Raw genomic sequence first — 20,961 nt, 5'->3', positions numbered from 1 at the left:
GGGGGGGGGCGTGTATGTGTGTCAATATGTGTATGTGCATTTGTCTTTGTGTGTATGTGTGTGTGTGCATGCATGTATTATGTTTATGCATGTGTGTGTGACCAACTGTGCAAAAAAAAAGACAGAGGTAGAGAAAGACAAAAAGTGGTGTGTGTATGTGTGTGTGTGTGTTGTGAGTGTGTGTGTGTGTGTGTGTGTGTGTGTGTGTGAGTGAGTGGGGGGTGTGGGGGGGTCTCTCTGACGCTCTTGAGCTGCCATTTTTCTTCCCTGACAAAGACTCCATCTGCCACAGAGCCATTTGCTGCCTCCCGAGTCGGCAGAGCATTCCGCACGCCGTGTTCACCTTGATGTCACCTCTACACAGCTCACGCCTTGCTGACGCTGTACACTCACACACTCACACACACACACACACACACACACACACACACAACACATTTCTTTTCCTCTCGTATACGCGCAGACGTATATGCTCATTGTCTCCCACTCACAAACAAACACACACTTTCAGTTTCTGTCATACATACTATCTTTGTACACACACTCTCTCACACACACACTCACGTACACACTTATTGAGTGTGTATCTGCCCAAGCAGCGGCCCTCCCTCTCCTCTGCATGGCTGATATCACTGTGCAACCATCAGCGCTGTGCATTGTGGGAGTGTCTGTTGGGGCAGAGAGACGCGACAGGGGCTGAGGGATTCACACGCCTCTGAAAGACAGCCAGAGGGAGAGAGAGGGAGAGAGGCAGGAGGGGAGGGAGGCAGGGAAAGGGAGAGAGATACGGAGGGGGCCGGTAACTGGAAATGAGAGATGGCATTTTAAAGAGGAAGCTGAATTTCACCTGCAATTACCGTAGCTCCGGGGCACATGGCTCGGTTAAGAGACATTTCATTCCAAAGCCACCGCGTATAGCTGCCGCACTGAGCCCTGAGAGGCGCATAAAGAAGGAGGGAGAGAGAAAATAGAGCGGTGGAAAACTCTCCTCTGCCCAAGATGGCCCTCAGCAGATGCAGTGATGAAAGAGAGGAGGCAGCCAGGGATGTAACTGGTAAATGAAACCCAGCAGAAAAAGCTGGAGAGGAGAGGAGAGGAGAGGAGAGGAGAGGAGAGGAGAGGAGAGGAGAGGAGAGGAGAGCTGAGGAAAGAGGAGACAAGGACAGATAAAGAGACAGAGGAAAGAAAAGGGTATCTCATTCAGCAGGCCCCAATTCGGCCATCTGCACACCAGACCAGACAGCTGAACTGGGCCTCAGAGAGCACACAAACACACACATGCACACGCACACACACTGAACAAAGAGCAAATAAAATCCAATAAACACAGTACTCACACTCTCACAGTTAAGTACAGCGGAAAGCTGGATGTGTTTAATGATTAATATCATTCTTAGTATTCGTTCCTCTCTTTCGATGAAACCTTCCTCCCTCTCCCTGTCTCTCTTTCAGAACTCCAAATGGAGCAGTAATGGTTTCCCCGAGGCTCTATGTCCTGGCTAGTTTCACCAGGCACACTGCTGTGTTTCATAGGAGAAGTGTGACTGCACAAATACAGTAATGAGCCCTCACTGGGAGCTGGGGGCCTCCTGGCACTGCTAATGGCTCCTCTGGACTGCAGCTGTATCCAGGTTACAACCTGGCCTGGCCGACAGGCCCTGGGACTCACAGGCCCAGCAGGGACAAACGATTCTCAGCTACAGGCACACACTGAAGTCAGAAAACCAGGTGCATGGTGAACTATGTGTTTGGTGTGTGGGTGTTTGAAGTAGGGAAAGAGGAAAGAAGATCTGGGGTGGGGGTTAGAAGGGACAGGAAGCTGTGGAGGATATCAAGAGGCAAGGGGCCACAGTGGAGACAGAGACAGAGGAATAAAGACAGTTGAAGAGATGTGGTTTGGCCATAAACACAGCAGATAGACCCAATAAACCTGGAGGCTCTCATAGGGCAACAGCTGGCGTCGGGTGAGAGTGGTGTGCGTGTGTGTGTGTGAGTGAGAGAAAGAAAGAAAGAAAGAAAGAAAGAAAGAAAGAAAGAAAGAAAGAAAGAGAGGGAGATAAAGTGAGTGTGTGTGGGCTGCTACTAATAGCCATATTAACAAATTTGATTATGCTTTTAAAAAGTTTAAACAAAGTGTATATATTCAGTAAACACAACAGTTAAACCAGCAAAGATAACAAACATTACATGTAAAGTGTCACTGCGTACTGGCAGGTTTTAACCTTTAAACCCAATTAAACATGTGATGGATTCATTACTGCACACTTAAATTGAGTGGCCAAGTACTGATCAACGATGCATCTTTTTAAAGGTCCACTGTGTAGGATTTAGGGGGGGATATATTGGCAGAAATGGAATATAATACGTTTGTTTTATTTAGTGTGTAATCACCGGAAAAAAAGAATTGTTGGTGTTTTTGCAACACATTTTCTGCCCAACTCGCCAAATACTGCCGCTCTGTCAGTGGACATACATGTCAAAATATGCCGTGCTAGGTACCCTCCTGTGTCTGTTTTGGATGTTCATTGACTGCGAATCAATTTACACTTGTTACAGGAATTGTGTCTTTTCAAAATACACTTCCATTTTTCAACAAACCTACAATGTAGCTAAAACACTTTTAGGTTGGCTGCCTTAGGGTTGAGCAACAAAAGCATGTGGTTAGGTTAAGAAAAAAATGTCATGGTTTGGCTTAAAATTTAAACAGTGACTGAACAGTGAACTCCCAGGGGTGAAAGTCAGGAGTTTGTTTGACCACACCACCTCCTTTCCCACCCACCCTATACGGATTTTCTCGCTCTTTGTATTACAGGAGTTGCTAGCAGTGTAACAAACTGTCGTGCATATCATACCACCATGAAAAGTGCCTCTCTATATGTGTCTGATGCCGACATCTACTGAAAAAGCAGAGGTACTTGACAACTTGGGCTGTTGCCCACTGCCTCTAAAACTGACGCACCTGATGCACATCATACCACAAAAGGTGCCTTTGTGTGATGTTCTCTGATGCTCAATAATAAAGTGTAAAAAGTAACGGGCTAGTTTTTGTTACCTAGGAATGAGCCATTTATGTCTGCATAGGAAGTGGGTCCTCGTCCACGAGTCCACCATGTTTCACCACCATGTTTCTACAGTAGCCCAGAACAGACAAACCAAACACTGGCATTAGACAGGGATAGGGAAGATAGGGCTATTTTCCATTCCATCTGCAACGTGCCAAACAGCATCAGAGAAACACTGATGTGTAACGTGAAACTGCTTTATTCAGTGTTTCCACCGATTAACTCACCGGGTGCATTTGTTTTTGAGAGGAAGAGATCTCTGCGGATAATTCGGCTACCGGTAAAAACCTCCTGAACAATGACCACTGAAGGAAATCTAACCGGGAGAAGCTTCAGCTGTTTCTAATCTGCAATGCTCACAGCTAGATGCCACTAAATCCCCCAAAATCTCACACACTGTTCCTTTAAAACAGCAAAAATGTCATGCTACAGTACGTGTATGTAAATGTTCTATAATGACGTCCATCAAGACATCATAAACTTTATATTCGATGAATGGCCCAGCAATAAAAAATGATAGAGAATGAGCATGATGTGATTGCTAGGTTGGTAGGTAAGTACAAGTGATGGCAAAGGCTTGACCATCTCTTGTTTTCCAACCTTAGAGCAAAACAGGCATTAGTGCTGAGTCCAAGGAGCTCATATTGCAATCCAGTTTGTGAGGGGCTAAAAGGTTTGTGATGTATGGTGTTTAAAGGTCCACTGCTAATGTTTCATAAATTACTGGCATGCAATTATGTTACTCCATGACACCCAAAACTCAGCATTGTGTGTCCAACATCTCCCCTCTACTGCTACAACAAACACATTAACACACACACACGCACAGAGACCCACTCCCATTGTTGCCCTCTCTGGGAAAGCTCACAGCTTGGGTTCTTTAGCTCCTGTTTTGTCTGGCCCTCCATTCAAAATGGCCCCCTCATGACCACGCACATTATCGTGCGGGCAGGCAGCCCCTGAGTGGACTGAGGCTCCCCGGGTGCGAGCAGTGATTCATGGCACAAGGGTCTGTAAAAGAGCAGCCTCGCCCCACGCTGCAGCCCTTCATGGGGACAAGGAGAGCAGAGGCTGTTTGGCAATTGGGGTGAATGAAAAGTCTGGCTAGAGGACTGAACCCTGTTGAGACCACGCGGACCAAGGGAGGCAGAGGGGGAAATGGTCAGTGTTTTCTTGTGTGCAGAGAGCGCGAGTGAAAGAGACAGAGAGGCATGAATGGGTAAGCCCAAACTAATGCTGCGAGTGTGTCTTGTTGAATCTATGCTGCTCCCTATCCCGAGGACAATCTCGCAGCAGCTTTTTAACAATCTTAGCTTCGAGGCAAGTGCAAAGTACTAAATGTTTAGGCGTTATCTCTAACACTTCCCCAATCTAACAGAGCACCAGTTTAAAGGGCACTGGGAGAAAAAAGGCACTGTGAGAAACAAAGAGGGCTCATGAATAAGAGCTGAAAAATGATAGTAGTTGCTAGGATTGATGAAACCCTATTCAGGTCTTGTGACAGGCAGCGAGACACACAAATTCTTTCCCCTCAGGCTAGAAGGTGTAATTTCCCCTTCTGCTGTCACAAGAGCCGTGTAAAAAATTATCTGTAGCTCAATGACTGGCTGCCTCCAAGTAATTTGTAATGTACAACATGAATGCACAAATATCTATCTATCTATCTATCTATCTATCTATCTATCTATCTATCTATCTGTCTGTCTGTCTGTCTGTCTGTCTGTCTGTCTGTCTGTCTGTCCATCCATCCATCAATCCGTCTATCCATCCATCCATCCTTCCTTGTAGATCAAGACACTCAGAATAGAAACACTGGCATGCTGCTCCGTTGTAACACACGGTGGGATGCGGATGGAAATGCTGGCCCCACAGGACACACACGTACACACACACATACACATACACACACGCACACACATAAAGAGCGGACTGCTGTGGGGCTGACGCAAGACTATCTCTGTCTCACGTGTCTCTCCCCTACGGCCGCCCGCTGCTCCTGACCTTCGAGATGTTTTTCTCTCTCCTTCTCCCTCTCCCTTTATTCCTCTCTATTTCACACTCGTACAACACACACACACACACACACACCCCCTCACTCACTCACTCATTCTCACACACACACCAACACACACTCCTCCCTTCTCTGCACACCTTCCAGCCTCTCAGTATTTTGTCATTAAAAGGCATTGCATTTCAAGCTTGGATCAAGCAGATGGGGCTGCGTAAGCATTGCTGCTCCTTCACGCAGCACCTTGGCTTAAGCACAGACAGTCCACATGCATTACAGCACTCCTAAATACATGCACGCAAACAAACACACACACACACACACGCCAACATGCACACGCACAACCTTCCTGGAACCAGAGAATCATCCCGGTTGTGGATGGCCGCTTCACGTGGGTACTGTGTGTAGCTCAGTTGTGTAACGCCGAGCTGATGTAGCCGAATACCTTAAGACATGCTCTACAAAACAAGAACGCTAAACAGCAGACAAAGGTATCATCTCACAGCAGAGAAGGCACTAATATATTTATTAGTCCTTTCTGGAGACCAATGGTTTGTGCCTTCTAGTGGCAAAAGAAAACACAGACAAATATACTCGCAGAGTTCAATGGGTTCACAATACACACACACGCCACACACACATACGTGAATGTAATATAATTATATCTCCGTGCCATTAGACACATTTCCCTGTCTTTCTTTCATTTTCTCTCAACATTTGCATATTCCTTTGGGTGTTTGAGTTGAGCAGCTCTTTCCTTTTTCCTTCTCTTGTCTTCCAAGCAACAAATGTCAGCTAATTACACCATAGCTGTTTGGATGAGCTCCATCTTTCCCTGTGCTCTGCTGTGCTTGTTCTCTGTGGGGCTGCAGGAAAAGTCAGGCAGCCAAGACACCAGTTAGGAGCAGCCAGCGGTGGGGGTTGATCTACAACCCCCCCTGCGTTCCCCCCTCCCTCTCAGAAATTGATTCCCCAAGAGAGGACTCATCAATACTTATCACAAATGATACAACCGGCTCGCACCAACCTGCGGGGGATATAATGTATCATTCACAGCCAGGCAAGAAGCAGTAACGGTTAGATAGAATCAGGTCTGGTAACATACAAGGCTAAAGAGCCAGTCACGGGCAAAACAAGTATTTCCCTGAGCTCCGCATTCAGTAAAAAAAGCCTCTCATAAAAGATCCCATTTGATCTGGTGACACACACTTGCAGGCACAAGGCCATCAAGTCAGGCAGGAGAGAAAAGTGCAAGTCATTGTCTGTGCGTGGAACAACAAACTGCCACCTTGGTGTGCGTGAAGTGAAGCCTTGAGGACGCAGCCGCGCCCCTGAGCACTGCCAGCTCTCGCACGGTGAGACAACACAGAGAGCAAGAAAGAAAGACAGAAAAAGAAAGCGAATAGGACACAGAGAGGAGGGGAATAAAGCTGTACGTAGTAACACACATAAACAGCTACACACAATCCAAGATCTTAACCTAGAAGCACTGTAGGGCACAGTTAACAACCATTTACATTCAGCGTTGGCTCTGAACAGATAGCAAAGTCAAAGGATGTTTATTAGGCGCGTACATTTCAGACAAATATTCTGATTAGAATGGAAGAAATCTAATTAATTGCTTGATTCACTGAATGAACCCCGAATTTGTAATGTAATCATAACAACTGCTTTTCAAGGGGCTCTTGTTAAATTTAATTGGGGGAGAAAAAAAACATCCTCTTTCACTGAATGAATGAAAATCAAATTAGGCCTGAAACTGGAGGAGTCTGCAAGTTTGTTCTGGCGTGCCATGAAAAAGAAAAAAACTGTAAAAGCAGAAGTGTGTGACAATATGTATTTTAAAAAGTCACGCATCGACTCTTTTGTAACATGCAAAAATATATATACCAGAGGCACGGAGGAGAGAAGAGGAGAATACTGTCTAGTATACTGTGTACTCACTGTTAGAGATGTCTTCAGCTCTTTGACATAACTGCTGTAACACCTGGAGAAAAAAGCAGAAACAAAAGATCAATGTGGTTCAGGTTAAAATACAATCTGACTCATAGGAGTGAAATGTTTTCCCAGCATGCTTTAATTTACGCGATAATAAAAATGGTTCGATTAAACGCAATATTGTGATAATGCTGCAAGTTTTTCCTTCTGAGAGCCTGGAGGGGATGAAGCCCCCTAAAACTACCCATGGATATCAAAGTTACAGTCACACAGCTTAGCATTTGTGGTTGTCAGACACATCAAACAAAAAAGTACAGTGACGTCTGAAACACAGCTGTGGCAGCGCACGCATACACACACACAGAAAGATATTCACACACACAAAAAGTCTCTTTCTCCCCGAGCCCTTTCTTGCAAAACCTGTTTGTTAGAAATGGATCTAGACACTGGAGCTTTGAGTGTGAGGATATTTTCCCCAAACACAAGACAGTTCTTGCAGAGAACCAAGCCTTACCAGCGTTCTCACGCCCATCTCTCATGCATTGTCTCTAAGGCCCTCCTGTACTCTTACAGCCTGAGCCTAATCTGAGCAGCTCACCATAACAGACGCCACCCTGCTATGTATATCATACTACAGCGAGTGCACACACGCACATTTTACAACTTTTATTTAAGATAATACACACTTATTCTTGGATGTGAATAACGTCTGACTGATGCAAAGCTGACGATGACGGTAACAGTTACAACTTGTGTCAGCATGGTTAGATAGTATCAAAAACAGTACATGCAAACTTCTCCACGAACACATGCACACTGACATAAGGAAGCAGGCTCTGATAGACATTTCCAGACACACCAACAGTGTTATAGCATGTGTGGGTAGCTATCTAACAAGGTTCTGTTGACAGTAAACACATCCATCTGGTCACCAGCAACAGAATCAAGTCTGGTGGGCACTTCATCAGCTCAAATGTGGTCAACTATTACCGTTACACAGTTCTACTTTTAATTCAGTGCACTCATTTTAAAAAGGACATCATTTTAACAGCTGTTTTACCTTCCTTTTTTCACTAATTCCTGGAAAAGTCACTTGTTGGGAATGATTGGCATGCTAAAATAAGAAAACTGAAGTTCATGAGCCTAACTGGTTTTGTCTTTCTAGATGCCCTCCAGTCATGTCAAAATCTGTGGCACATCATGCAATGCACATCTGTCATTACGGCTAAATTTGTCATTGAACAGAAATCACCTACAGTGGCGGTGTTGGTAATAACCTCGCTGATCGAACTGCAACGCTTCCCTTCATTATCCACACTCTTACGCAGACAGACTGACAAACACACACACACATGCACGGACTACAGACACAGACACAGACACACACACACACACACACACACACACACACACAAATACTTTGATAACTCATCGCAGTGATAATGATAACAGAGAGCCAGGTAGGCTGAATTCATCTTCAGCTTTTTCATAAAAGCCTATTAGTGGATGATTAAAGGATCTCTGCTCATAGGGCTTCAGCACAGAAAATGATTTGCCAGCCACGAGGCAGGTGAATTACACTGGATAAGAAAGCCAGTGCTGTCTGCCATAATTTGCCTGACTGAGAATCAGGCTGTTAGTCTATTAACCTCATTTTACTGTAAGATCTCACCAGTTTTACATCAATGGCAGATGGATAAAATATCAAAAAACACACACTTTTCTTCCCGAGCCTGAATGCCTGTATCCTTCTTCCTGCATTTTCCTTATAAATCATGTCAGTATATGACATTTCCATTATCAATTAATCTGCAGATTATTTTTTAAAGAATTGTTTGCCGTATATAATGTTAGAAAGTAGTAAAAATGTTTTTTTAAATGTTGAAAAAAAGCCTAAAAAGACGTCTCCAAATTACCTGATCCGGCCGACTAACAATCCAAAACAAGATATCTTGTTTTCTACCACATCAGCCCTCTCTCCAAGAAATTGTGTTTGTATGTAACTGAAATGCTTTCTTAATTAAGTTGTAGTAGCAATGTTATCGCTGCCTGGATTATGATCAGAGACAATGTTTCTTTCAGGTAAAGAAACACTACATCCATGCACCACGTAGGCTTCAGAAGAAGGTAGTTGAGGAGGAAGGCGGGCGTACCAAGAAAAGCACCTTGACACCAGATCTTCAGGTTTGCATTCAGACTCACTCTTCAGGCAACACAGGTACTTTGGTTAGAGTTAGGGAAAGATCGGGATTTTATTAACATTTAGACAGAAACTCTTGTCCTTGTTTTCATCAACAAATGCACTTTAGTTAAGGTTAGGAAAAGATTGTGATTTATATGAATTGTTAATTTAAAAATAATGCGTTGTCAGTGAACATTTTGCTGACACGTTCAGCATCAAGATTGTTGCGACTTGCCAAATACCTTGATTAGCAACAATTCCTCATTAAGTCAACAGAAAATGTCATTTTCTCGCGATTACGTTTCCCTCTAAACGCATTTGCTGTGTCAAATTAGTTGTATATAAACACGATTTCTACAAGACGGCATGAAACAAAAGTGAAGATCCTCACTAATGAGATGCTGGAACAACTTACAACGCAACATTTTCCTTAAAAAAAACTACCTAAAACGATTAACTGATTAATATTAGCCGAAGATTTTTAGATCAACTAATCAGCTCTATGTGATGTATAAAAACTGTCAGAAGGATATTTACAAAGCAAAAAGGTTTACCGAAGCATTCATGTAATGATAGAATACATGCAATCACATGTATTAAAGTTGCAAACAGCTACTTGTTACAACCTATAATGAACAAAGTGATATAACAAATTATTGCCCTAAGTTACGTTAGTGAACTTTTAACTTTTTGAGTAACAATCAAAATGTCATTTTTATTATAGCCATCATTACTTAGTAATTTCCATCTAATTAACTTTAAAGGCAAAAAAACAAACGGGAAAGAAATAACAGGAACTAACTGCAAAGTTATAATTACCTGCATTTACACTCCAGGCATGCTTGCACATGGACAGTGTACAACAGAGCTGTTATGACGTCTCTCTGAATTGTTTTGTTTGGTTTCCCTAATCTACCCTTCCTTGCCTCAGCCACACAGATGTTGACTTTACTTTAGGATTCATACAGCGGCTCTCAGGCATCCGCGCAATACAAGGGTCGGACTTTTGTAGCAGCCACAGAGAGAGAAAGACAAAGAGAAGAAAGAAAGAAAAAAGAAAGAAAGGTCACCATGTTTCATGTGAGCCTCCATTATATAAAAAAAACCTCTGTTGGTATTTGAGCATGGAAAACAAGTGTACTCTGAAAATACACATATTGAGATTGGCCTAAAATCCTTTGCTTTTTAATATTTGATGCCTTGTTAGAGGAGCGACACTGGTGAGGTGTTTGTCTCTGTTGTCTCTGTTGATCTCTGGCACACCGGCCCCTGTGGGAGTGAGCTAGCGAGACTTGGCCGCAGACATTTTCCTGAAGCCCCCAGAACAAAACAGGCAAGTCTTGACAGTCTGTCCGCCACCGAGTCGTCACACAATCAGTTGCAGGAAACCAATCCCTAAATAGCAGTGATTCATCTCTTCATCACACACAATGCCAGTACACAGTGCACAAAGAAGCTCTCTCTTCCCCTCTCTCTCGCTCTGTCTTACCCTATCTGCCCCCCCCCCTCCTGCCCGCCCGCCCCCCAGTGTGGTCTCTCATGCTGCTTAAAAATAAGTGCTTCTCCTAGCTTTCTTTGCCCTGTGATTTACTGGCAGTGTTTAACTGCAGGGCAGCATCTTTTATTGTTACATGATCTGGGGCTGAAAGCTGACAAAATGGAATCTCTGTGCAACTACCTTTGTATGTGAGTAAGTGTATGTTCAGGGCAAAGTAGAGAGCGGGTGGAAGAAAAAAAAGAACTTGTGTGAGAAACGTTTGTCTAAGTGCAATTCAAATCCTCCCAGCCTCCCGGTGCTGTGTGTGTTTGTCATTCCACTAAATGGTTTCTTCCTTGACTTGATGGAGCAAGTGCCATCTCAAGGGAACGGGTTACACCACACACACACACATAGTAAAGCGCTCTGAGACCGGCGAAAAGCTCAGAACATTAGTGCAATCCATTTGTGAGAGGTAGAATATATATATATATATATATATATGTATGAAATACCAGGATTGTGTACGTCTGTCTTTTTTGCCTGTGTACGTACGCATGTTTTTGTGTTGCCATGATAACTCTTCTCCTAATGGCAGAGAGCCCGTTGCTGCATTAGCCAATCCACTTCCTTCTCTTGCCTTTTTCTCTGCAAAGATAAATCTCATTCAGATATGCAGTCAACCTGGCCTCGCTGGTGACTGTCCACAGTTGCATTCTGGAACAATGATATCAGTACAGTATGTGACCAGATCATCACCAGTGGATAATCAGGCCCACACAACAGGTTCAGTGTATCGTTACAGCTCTGATGATCCATCAAGATGACGTGTGAAGGTCAGAGTAGCCGTGACCAACACAGCTGTCACATCTCCTCCCAGCACCCTCTTGGCTAACTGGCCTTCCAAAACACTCAGCACAAAACACGGCCAAGTGGGCAGCGCAGGGGCCAAGGCCAACAGAACATGCCTGGGCTAGGCTTGTATCATGACATGATTACCCCCTCCATACAACAATACGAGATGTGGCGAAGAGGACAATCAGAGCTGTTTTGGCGTAATGACACTGCAACTGTGAAAGGGAAACTATGGGCATGCCCTGCGATGAAAAACATTACGATGTGCATTAGTATTGGCATTTTAAGATTTAACTCACAACCCAATACAGCCACAAATTTAAGTGACGACCAGTTCTGTTGTGGGAGAGGAAAATGCTACAGTGGAGCTGTGTGGAGAGCAGATGTGAATCCACTTTGATTTCAATGCCTCTGTGTGTGTATGTGTGTGTGTCTGTGTGTGTGTGTAGCTTCTATTAAATGGATCTGCTGTCTCCTTGATCAAGGGAGTCAATAAAGGGCCAGTCCTGTCAAACCCTCAGGGGTAAGAGTGTATGCACATATGTGTCTGTGTCCGTGTGTGTGTATGTGCGTGTGCGTTATGGTCCGAATTTGAAGTACTCTGACAGGTGAGTGATTGAGTGCTTTCATTTCCCTCCAGCGACAACAAGACATGCACACACAAACACATACATAGTGGCACACTGCGCACACATACACACACGCACAGTGGAGGATGGAGAGAGCAATAGAGTGAGGGAGAGCAGGAGAGAGCTGTTGTTTCCTAAAGGATGCTGCTCCTGCCTGCATGCTTAAATTAGCTCTAAATGTTTGGATTACACACGGGAGCTCTCACAGAGGATTTAGCAGCCATAGCCTGGAGTCCGGGGGATGTGTGGATGTTTCCATCTACATCCAAACACACACGCACAAGCACACACACACACACAGAAAGTGTCCTTATAGGGATCACAAACATATGTCACTCAATTATCGCTCACTATTTTCTGTGAACCCTCGACAACATAGCATGAGTTGCGTCCATCCGGCTCAGACAAAAGATGGGGGATTTTAAAGCAACGTACAGCTCTTAAATGTTGTAAACAGCAACAAGACACTGTTCCATTCACCAGGTTTTTGCTATGGGGGGGGACAGTGTCTCCACATTTCACTTTTTTAAGAGTGCAGTCTTGGCTTCTGTTGGTGGGGGGAGGATAGGATATGCAAGCAGACGTGGAGACAGGGAGAGAAAGGAGGAGGAAAAAGAGAAGGGGAACGAGGGAGGTCAGCGCCCCCAGTCTCAGATAAAGGCCCTCTCCCTCCCTTCTGCCTCGGCTTTCGAAGCCCCTGCCAGGATCGAGAGGCGTCTCACGTTACAGCTGTCTCTCAGTGTCATCGTTCAGAATGAGAGAGCACAAGCGAAAGAGAGCAAGAGAGACAGACAGAGTGTGAGAGAGACAGACGGACGGAGGGAGAGAGAGAGAGAGAGGGGGAAAGCGGGACAATGCCAAAGACGGAGCGGGGCTAGGCTTTCATAGCTGGACAAGAGAAAAACAACAACAGCAGCAGGTTCAACTGGGTGAGGAAGCCCTTGTGGTTTGGCTGCCTGGTGGCGTTTTTTTAATAAGTAAAGTTAATGCAACATAAATTCTCACTACAGTGTGGAAACATTTCGAAATCACTGAAATGTGCTTTGACCTTTTCCAGACAAATTATTTCGAAATGTAGTGTGAACAGGGCTAGGCAGATCATTTCCTTTACACCACCTGGGACTAACTGAACACTTCCTAAAAAGAAAAAGAGGAGGAATAAATGTTTTAATACCCTGTTTTGTGTCCAGTGAGAACAGAGAAACACACTATACTCAGAGCAAGAGATGGTAATGACTGTAAGAGTGCGTGCCATAGGGCTTCTGTGGATTAGACATCGTTGAGTTGCCTCTATACACATGAGTATCCATTTTTAACCTTAAAATGCTAAAAACAGCAGCTTGTCCCACGTCCAATAATGACTAATCCAATGACTGCTAGCATTTCAGCGTGCGCTGCTAACAAGGTAAGGCCATGTAGGTCAGTACTGAGTTAAGTTAAATTTAGAGTGAGTGCTTATTTCTTTTCTGTAACTTTTTCCGTAGAGATATGAAAGATGGAAAGGGTGCTGCATATGCAGATTTTCACTCCAAACTGTAGCGCTTACACAGCCGACACAGTGAGAGCTGATTGTACCAGTGTGGTTTACATAAAACATGGTTCTGAACAAATACACATATAGCTATTGCACAGCTCAAAACTGCTTTCCTATTTGTTTTTCTCTATCCTTGTCATTTCTCGTGGCGTTCCGTAGGAGTTAAATATTTAAAATTCTGGCTTAGCTTGGAGCAGGCTTTGCCAGCACAGCTAAAATAAAAAGCCTTTGTGGCAGCAGTGACCAGATTTTAAATGCTGAAGAAGATCAATAAATGGGGGCTGTCGAGGCGCAATCTCATGCATTTGTGTGTATATGTGTGTGTGTGTATGTGTGTGTGTGTGTCCTGTCCCTATGCGTAAATGCCTGTGTTCTGACAGCAAGTGTGTGTGTGTTTGTGTCTGTGTGACTACGTGCGTCTTAACACCCACCAAGGCTCACAGCTCCCCTGCCTGCTACAAGCTATTCTATAGTATCATCAAGAACCCCACTGACCCAGGAGGCACACCAATAGAGAAACCAATATCATTCCCATTCCCACATCCGAAACCTTCTTCCTATTTCTTTTCCATTCCCAGTATCCTTTTCCCATCTGAGCGCAGCCAGCACGGGTGATTTCTAGAGGAAAGTGTAAATACAGGCCCCCTGCTACAGATTGAGAATGTCGAGGTGTGGTAAACATCACACTAAATAGCAGGTTTTCCAGACCTTGTCGACATTTCCATAATCAAGTTCCCGCTGAAACAAAATGATGGACACCTTGACGAGACGGACAAGGAGGGGAGGGAAACAACAGAAAACATTTTGTTTGTTTTTCTTAAGAAAACAACATCATGTTTATGCTGTTCCAATACAGCCTGGCTCCGCTAATGTTAAGAGACCCTGAATGTCTCTATTTTGTGAAGCCAAATAACTTTTATGCGATTTCTTTTCAAGAGAAGAAACGCATTCATAATGTTGCCATATTTTTTTGTTTCTTCTCACTAAAGACCACATTAAATGGATGCTTTCAGCTCACATAAAGTGATAACCTTCTTTGCTGTGTCTTTACCACATGAATATGAGATGGAGACAAACAGTGAATTACGAGGACTTGTATGCATGCTGTTCTGTGGCTCCACAAAACAAGAAGTGCATCTGTATTTTTCGCTTCCCCGCTAATGTAGAAAACAAAAACAGCCCTGAAGTGGAAAAATCATCAGGACCTTTTGAGACTTCATTAAAAGAAACTAGCCTGGACTTTCCAAACAAGGCATCTCTTTGGAGGGGAAAATCAACCTTTTCACCTTGCTGGTGGAAAAACAGGCATCCCAACGAGACAGAGCAAGCACAAACAACCTTGACTTTCATCAAGGAAATTCTCACATTGAATGATAAATAGAGGCCCAGGGGACGAACAGCAAAGAAGCAGCTTATCGCCTTTCCCTCCCAAATTTGGCCGCTCTGTCTTCTGTCTCCTGAAAGTCAACGCGGGGTGACCCACTTGCACTTTACACTGCTTATTGTTTGGTAATTAATCCACCATATGTAATCCATGCAGAAATGTAGAGAAAACTAAACCGGGTGTTGATTTGTTTAGTCTTAATTAACAGTTGGGATTGTTCATTTGTTTCTACAACAGGAGGCATATGTGCCCTATCTCATTAGCTTGGCTTTCAAAACATAGATGCATTTCTCATTATACACACACAGGAAGACGCGCCTGCTCAAATAAAAGCCAGAATATTTGAAAAGGCTCGTGTTAAGAGTGGCCGTCACTGAGCATGCACTTTAGACAATTATTTGTGTACCCTGATGATTATCAGGACATCCAGTGAACATGCAGTGTTACCAAAATAGCAAGGTAACATAAGGTTAGGTAGATCATCTGAGCGCTAACCAACTTTCCAGCTGAGAGGACATTAACCTGCGAGGCCATGTAAACACATATCAATACGTGAGCTGCCTGCATGGGCCTGTAACACACAGCCACAAAACAGTAGGCCAGGACAGACACACAGCAGCAGCAGCACCAATTTGATCTGTAACAATAAGAGGCATTATCAATCTAATGCCTAGAAGCTTTTAGGGCTTTCGCTAAAATGCGGCTTCTTCTCAAAGGACCATTAGCCCTTATAGGATTAATGTCTACTTCAAAAACATCTGTTTAAAGTCCTCAGTTTCTTGGTGCATTATTTCATTTGACGTTATTGTTTTCTGTGTGTGAGCATGCACGTTTACATGTAAATGGCTGACCGATGGCCAGGATGAGGAAATATGATCAGGAGTCTGTCTAACATTGGTTCTTGAATCATTTGGTTAACGCAGAGCAGACCTCTACTTCCTCTCTAAATTTCACAGCTCTGTGTCAGCGCTAACATGCAGAGATTTGACAGGGCTCCCAGATGGCCATTATTATCAATAGATTGTTTCAGAATCAGTTAGTATGTATTCCAAGTATGTGTTCACATACAAGGATTTTGACCCTGTTGTTCTTGTTGCTCTTAATGTACGTACACAGAAATAAACAAGGACAAAACAGCTCATAGGTATAAATATAAAATACTGATAACAATGGCATGAACTATTTAGATGAGGGGTTATACCTAATATAGCACGATCTTCTTGCTATCATGCCTAAAACATACCTCAATTAGGTTATGATGCATCTTGTAGCAGAGAAAATACTGTAGCCAAGATTCAAGTCAGTGATAGGCTTAATCAGCAACAGCACCACTGATAGGGACGCGAAATATTGAAATATTTCAAGGTTCAACGTTAATGATTTCAACTCACGAGAAAGTCTGAGGAAGAGCCGTGTGGCTTGAAACGTCACTCTGCATTAAAATCCTTCTAAACAGGAGCTACTTGGTGTGTGGACTTATTTGTTTTTTACTTTGTCTGAAATCTACTAACCCAGTCAATTTACTTCAATACAAACTGTTTTATTTACTCGTGGCTATCAAATAGCAATAAAGGCTAATCGGTACTGTGCATGTGCAACTCTCAACAGAGATGGGAAGGAAGTGAGATGGATCCCTCCTTAGCTACTTCCATCATCCGCTCTGGAAAAAGCTCAGTGTTTAATTCTATGGAAAGTGAGTTGCTATGTCTACTAGCCTAACGTAGCATTTAACTTGCCTTGTGATCATTTTTGCCCCTACTGACACCAATATGGATGTATAAATTTCAGTTTAATAAGCCTGTTAAACTGAACTATAAGTGTGGCGTTACTGATCACAGGTTTCTGCAGTCACTCAAGGGGATAAGCACACTTTCGGTATATTCTGGTGCAGCATTTGGTGCTGACTGTCCCATCGTGCCACAGGTGAAAACAAGTTTTGGTTAACATCAAATTGTGGCGCTGAGCTCTACTTAATCATCACAAGAGTTGTTGATTGTCAGAACAGGTTAGTGGTTGTCCCATTTAACAGAGATAATGTGTTCTGGCAGAAATAAATTAAAGTGCACACTTGTACTTGACGAATGAATCATTTACATGCCTGATACATTCATTCGAACATCACTCGACATATTTTAAAGTGCTGCCTTATAGCGACTGACTTGATCGATATATCATGTACACCTAATAAATCCCACTTCACTTCATTTTCAAAAGAACACAAACCATGGGTTTCCTTCAAAGAAAAAAAAAGAGATAGCCCCATATTCAATAGTAAAGGATTATAGAGAATACAGCCATGTGTGCACATGGGATTGTCTTCTCAAAAGCTGTCCAAGTTCTGTCAGATTCAGCACCCCCAGACACAGAGCTCGTGAACCTAATTTCACCTAATCAGCTTAGTCAATAGCAACCGTTTGCTGTGACTTTGGTAGACATGCAAATAGGGCTTAACTATGTCTATCCTTAATTCCTGAATGTTCAAGTCAAGCGGAAGTCCTCCTTTATCTCTTCAAAAACAACAGTTCCAATTTGAGGGAGAGGGAGAGAGGGAGGAAGAGAGAGAGAGAGAGAGAGAGAATAAAACTCCAGCCGAGTTTTTTTTTTTTCTTGGCCTGGCAAGGAGAGACATCTCTGATTTGAGTGTGCTTGAGGTAGCACAGTGTGCTTTCATTTCAAACCAACATGGCAAACAAACTCTGACAGATTTGTTCCCCTTTTTTCACTTTTGCTCTTGCTCACTCTCTCAAATTATGGGAAAACACGCTGCACAAATATATGAGCACTTCTTGTTGGTTTGTATGTTCAGCTGCATCACTTGCACATACACACACACACACACACAAGCACACGAGGACATTCTCAAACAAATCGGCACAAAACGACGCCAACGACAGATAGTTATAATAGTGCTAAAAAACTGCGAGACACTGTTCCGTTTCAATTCACTGATACCACTAATGGCTTCTTAGCAGCTCCATGAAATCAAGCAGCTGTCATGTCGATGCATCAGCAGTGAGAGGAGGGAGAGCCATCCCCATAAGGACAGAGGCACCGCGCCTTCATGTTTGGCTAAACATCTGCTCCTCTGCACTCCAGCTTTGCAGCAATAAACGGGCAAACAAAAGAGGTGGGAGGTGAAATGATCAGATTTTCCATTTCAAAGCATTTTGTTCGGTTTGTTTTCTTTTCCCCTCCTCTTTCTTAAACTGCTTACAGGACATGGGGAGAAAGAAAGTGAGATCAAGTTTTAACTGTGAGGGGCGGCAGAGCAAACACACGGGCTAGAATAACACCTTTTGTAAGATGGATGACAGAAATTAAATAAGGTCACCATTTTCCAAGAGTGTGCTGTCTAAACTGTTGCAAACCAGCACTGTGGCTCAGCCAGGGGATGATTCAAAGTGTGCGTGTGTGTGCGTGCATGTGTGTGTGAGAGAGATGCATGTGTGAGTGTGCACATCTCAAACTTGTCAATCAGGCAAATCTATCAATCATGCATCAATTCAACTTTGTGTAAACAGCAGTAAATGTTGCTTTAAGGGGCAGTAAATACCTTTTTAATCACATAATTATGAGTCAAAGGATGTCTGATCACTTATTTGGCAGTGACATCCAGTTACATTTTCACAGTTCTTCCTTTAAAAGGAGTCTTGTTAATTAACATCCTTCCTTCCTTCCTTCCCTTGCTTCCTTCATTCATTCATTCATTCATTCATGTCCAGTTGCAAAGACAAACACAAAGCAGCAACTTTCACAATCGCGTTTAACACCATATTATGTTAAAGATGGCACAAGTACTTTTGTTTAATAGAGGCTGCAACAAAATACCATCATGTCCACCTGTCTCTCTCTCTCAGAAAAAAAAACCTTTCATATAACACTACGTCACTTTATTTGCTTTTTAAAGGCAACCGTCTCGACCACAAACACAAACTGTCTCACACAAAACTGCCTCCAAATCATCGCTCACTTATCTATCAACCACCATAATTTTCCCTTTTAAAACCCCACAGACAGGACGCGATACTCTGTGTCGTTTTTTCTAACAAAACTTTTGGTAAAACTTGCGACACACACAAAAAAAACGTGGATCCATTTCCTTTTAAAGTAGCCTGTGTGTGTTTGTGTGAGAGAGATAGTTAGTAGGAAGGAGGAGGGGGGGTTGGTGGTGGTAGAGAAAAGGCAGGGGTGCTCGGGGGACGAATTTAAAATAACCAAGATGGCGAGAGGCTTGTTGTTTTGGAAGGGGCAGAAAAAATGGAGGATATTGTAATATACACAAAGGGATAAATTTCAACAACTCGGCCAAGCGGCTGCTAGCTCGCCTGCGTGCCTGCTCGGGTTTGAGGAAGCGACCGCGATAGCAGCTCCGCGGCGAGGCTGGCCAGCAACACGACTAGCGAAACACGAAAAGCTCAAAAACTCCAACCCGCTGTGGAGAAAGAAATGAATATTACACGTCCAAGTTAATCCGAAGCGAGGGGGATATTTATGTATTTGTCGCTAATTGTTTTATTTTCGCGTCGAGGGACTATTAAAGTGGATGAATTTTAACGGACAGGCAGCGAGGACCAACGGCAGTCCAGTTGCCTCGTAGTTATTACCCCCCTTCTCTCTCTTAACGTTGACGGTTGCGAACATCCAGCACGAAATACGCCACCAAAACCACACCACACACGGTTGATAAAAAGCCAAACACACAACACCATTAAACCTTTAAAAAAAGTTTCATTTCTCGACAATTAAAACAAGTTATCAGGCGAGTGAACGGCGCGAGAGAGAAAAGGAAAGAGGGACACAAAGACGATTCCCACTATCAGGTCACCACTCAGAAGAGGAGACCGGAAAACAGTTTTGTATTAAAAAGGAAAAAAAAACTTTACACATTTGATTAAATGTAACGCCACTGAAAACACCGACTGACTGAAATACAGCGTAACACAAGAAACTACCCATTAACCAGTTTACACAAGCTGACAAAAAGAGAGGTAAGAAAGTAGAAACGAAGCCAGCTCTACGCAGCTCATCGCTTGTTCTGTGATGAGGGGGAAAACAGCGTCAGTGAAATAAAACACTTACCTTTTTTTAGTTTCGACACTTTACTTATTTCCAACGTGGGTTTTTAGTTCAACTAACACTTCGGGTCGGTCTTCTTCTCGCCTCTTTTTTTCCTTGGTCGGTTTTGGTTATGAAAGAGAGGTCGGGGACGAATGATAAAGAAGGGAATTGGGCAGTAATTGAGTCTCGGTGTGTGAGTGTGTGTGTTAGTTACTAACAGCAGATTGAAGGAGACTCTTCTCAAGGTTTATTCAGCTCCACTTCAAGGAACCGACCTGACGTCAGCTCACTACTGCCACACAAAGAAAACTTATTATTTGTGCAGCGGCCGTAGTAAAAAAAAAAGAAGAAGAAGCAGCGAAGGATACAGTTATTGACCGTTATTACTTTAAATGCGACATTGTCATTAAGCCTCACAGCACCGGCTGCGATAACTTTATTTATCATGTTTGTTTGTGGCGCAGACCTATGGCGATTATCGGCCACTAGTGTCAACAAATAACATAGGATGCATTTAAAAATAAAAATAAAAACATTAATTAGTGATTTCTGCCATAAAAGGCAAAACTTTCATATAAGTTTGACCAGTTTTATTCATCATTATTATGTCAATTAGGGGTTGAATTCATGCCTTACAAGGTGGATTTTCATCAAATAGCCTGCATTAAAGATTTTGCAGGTTGCAGAGGAAGGAAAAGTTGCACCAGCCTCTTCATATTTCAGACAAAGACACTTGAGTTTATCATCTTTCTGCATGTATTTTGACAGGTGCTCTATAAGAAGACCTATGTTCTTGGTTAATATAGGCGATATTGGGCATTTTTTGCTTGTTAG

General features: G+C 43.2%; 1 protein-coding gene across 12 annotated transcripts in view; it reads right to left on the bottom strand.

Annotated features, from left to right (window-relative positions):
* baz2ba (bromodomain adjacent to zinc finger domain, 2Ba) overlaps positions 1-20,361 on the bottom strand; it is an 80,237-nt gene extending 59,876 nt beyond the window's left edge. For all 12 annotated transcript variants that reach the window (XM_050045495.1, XM_050045857.1, XM_050045664.1 and 9 more), the window contains exons 1-2: positions 20,149-20,361; positions 7,015-7,057 (exon numbers count right to left, since the gene is read on the bottom strand). The gene's annotated coding sequence lies outside the window, so the exon portion shown is untranslated. The remainder of the gene's footprint in view (positions 1-7,014; positions 7,058-20,148) is intronic.
* Between the last annotated feature and the right edge of the window lie 600 nt (positions 20,362-20,961).

Source organism: Epinephelus moara, chromosome 1 (assembly GCF_006386435.1).
Source record: "Epinephelus moara isolate mb chromosome 1, YSFRI_EMoa_1.0, whole genome shotgun sequence".
NCBI classification, from domain to species: Eukaryota; Metazoa; Chordata; class Actinopteri; order Perciformes; family Serranidae; genus Epinephelus; species Epinephelus moara.
Note: the sequence above shows the minus strand (reverse complement) of the source record. Positions and strands in the feature narration are given on the sequence as shown.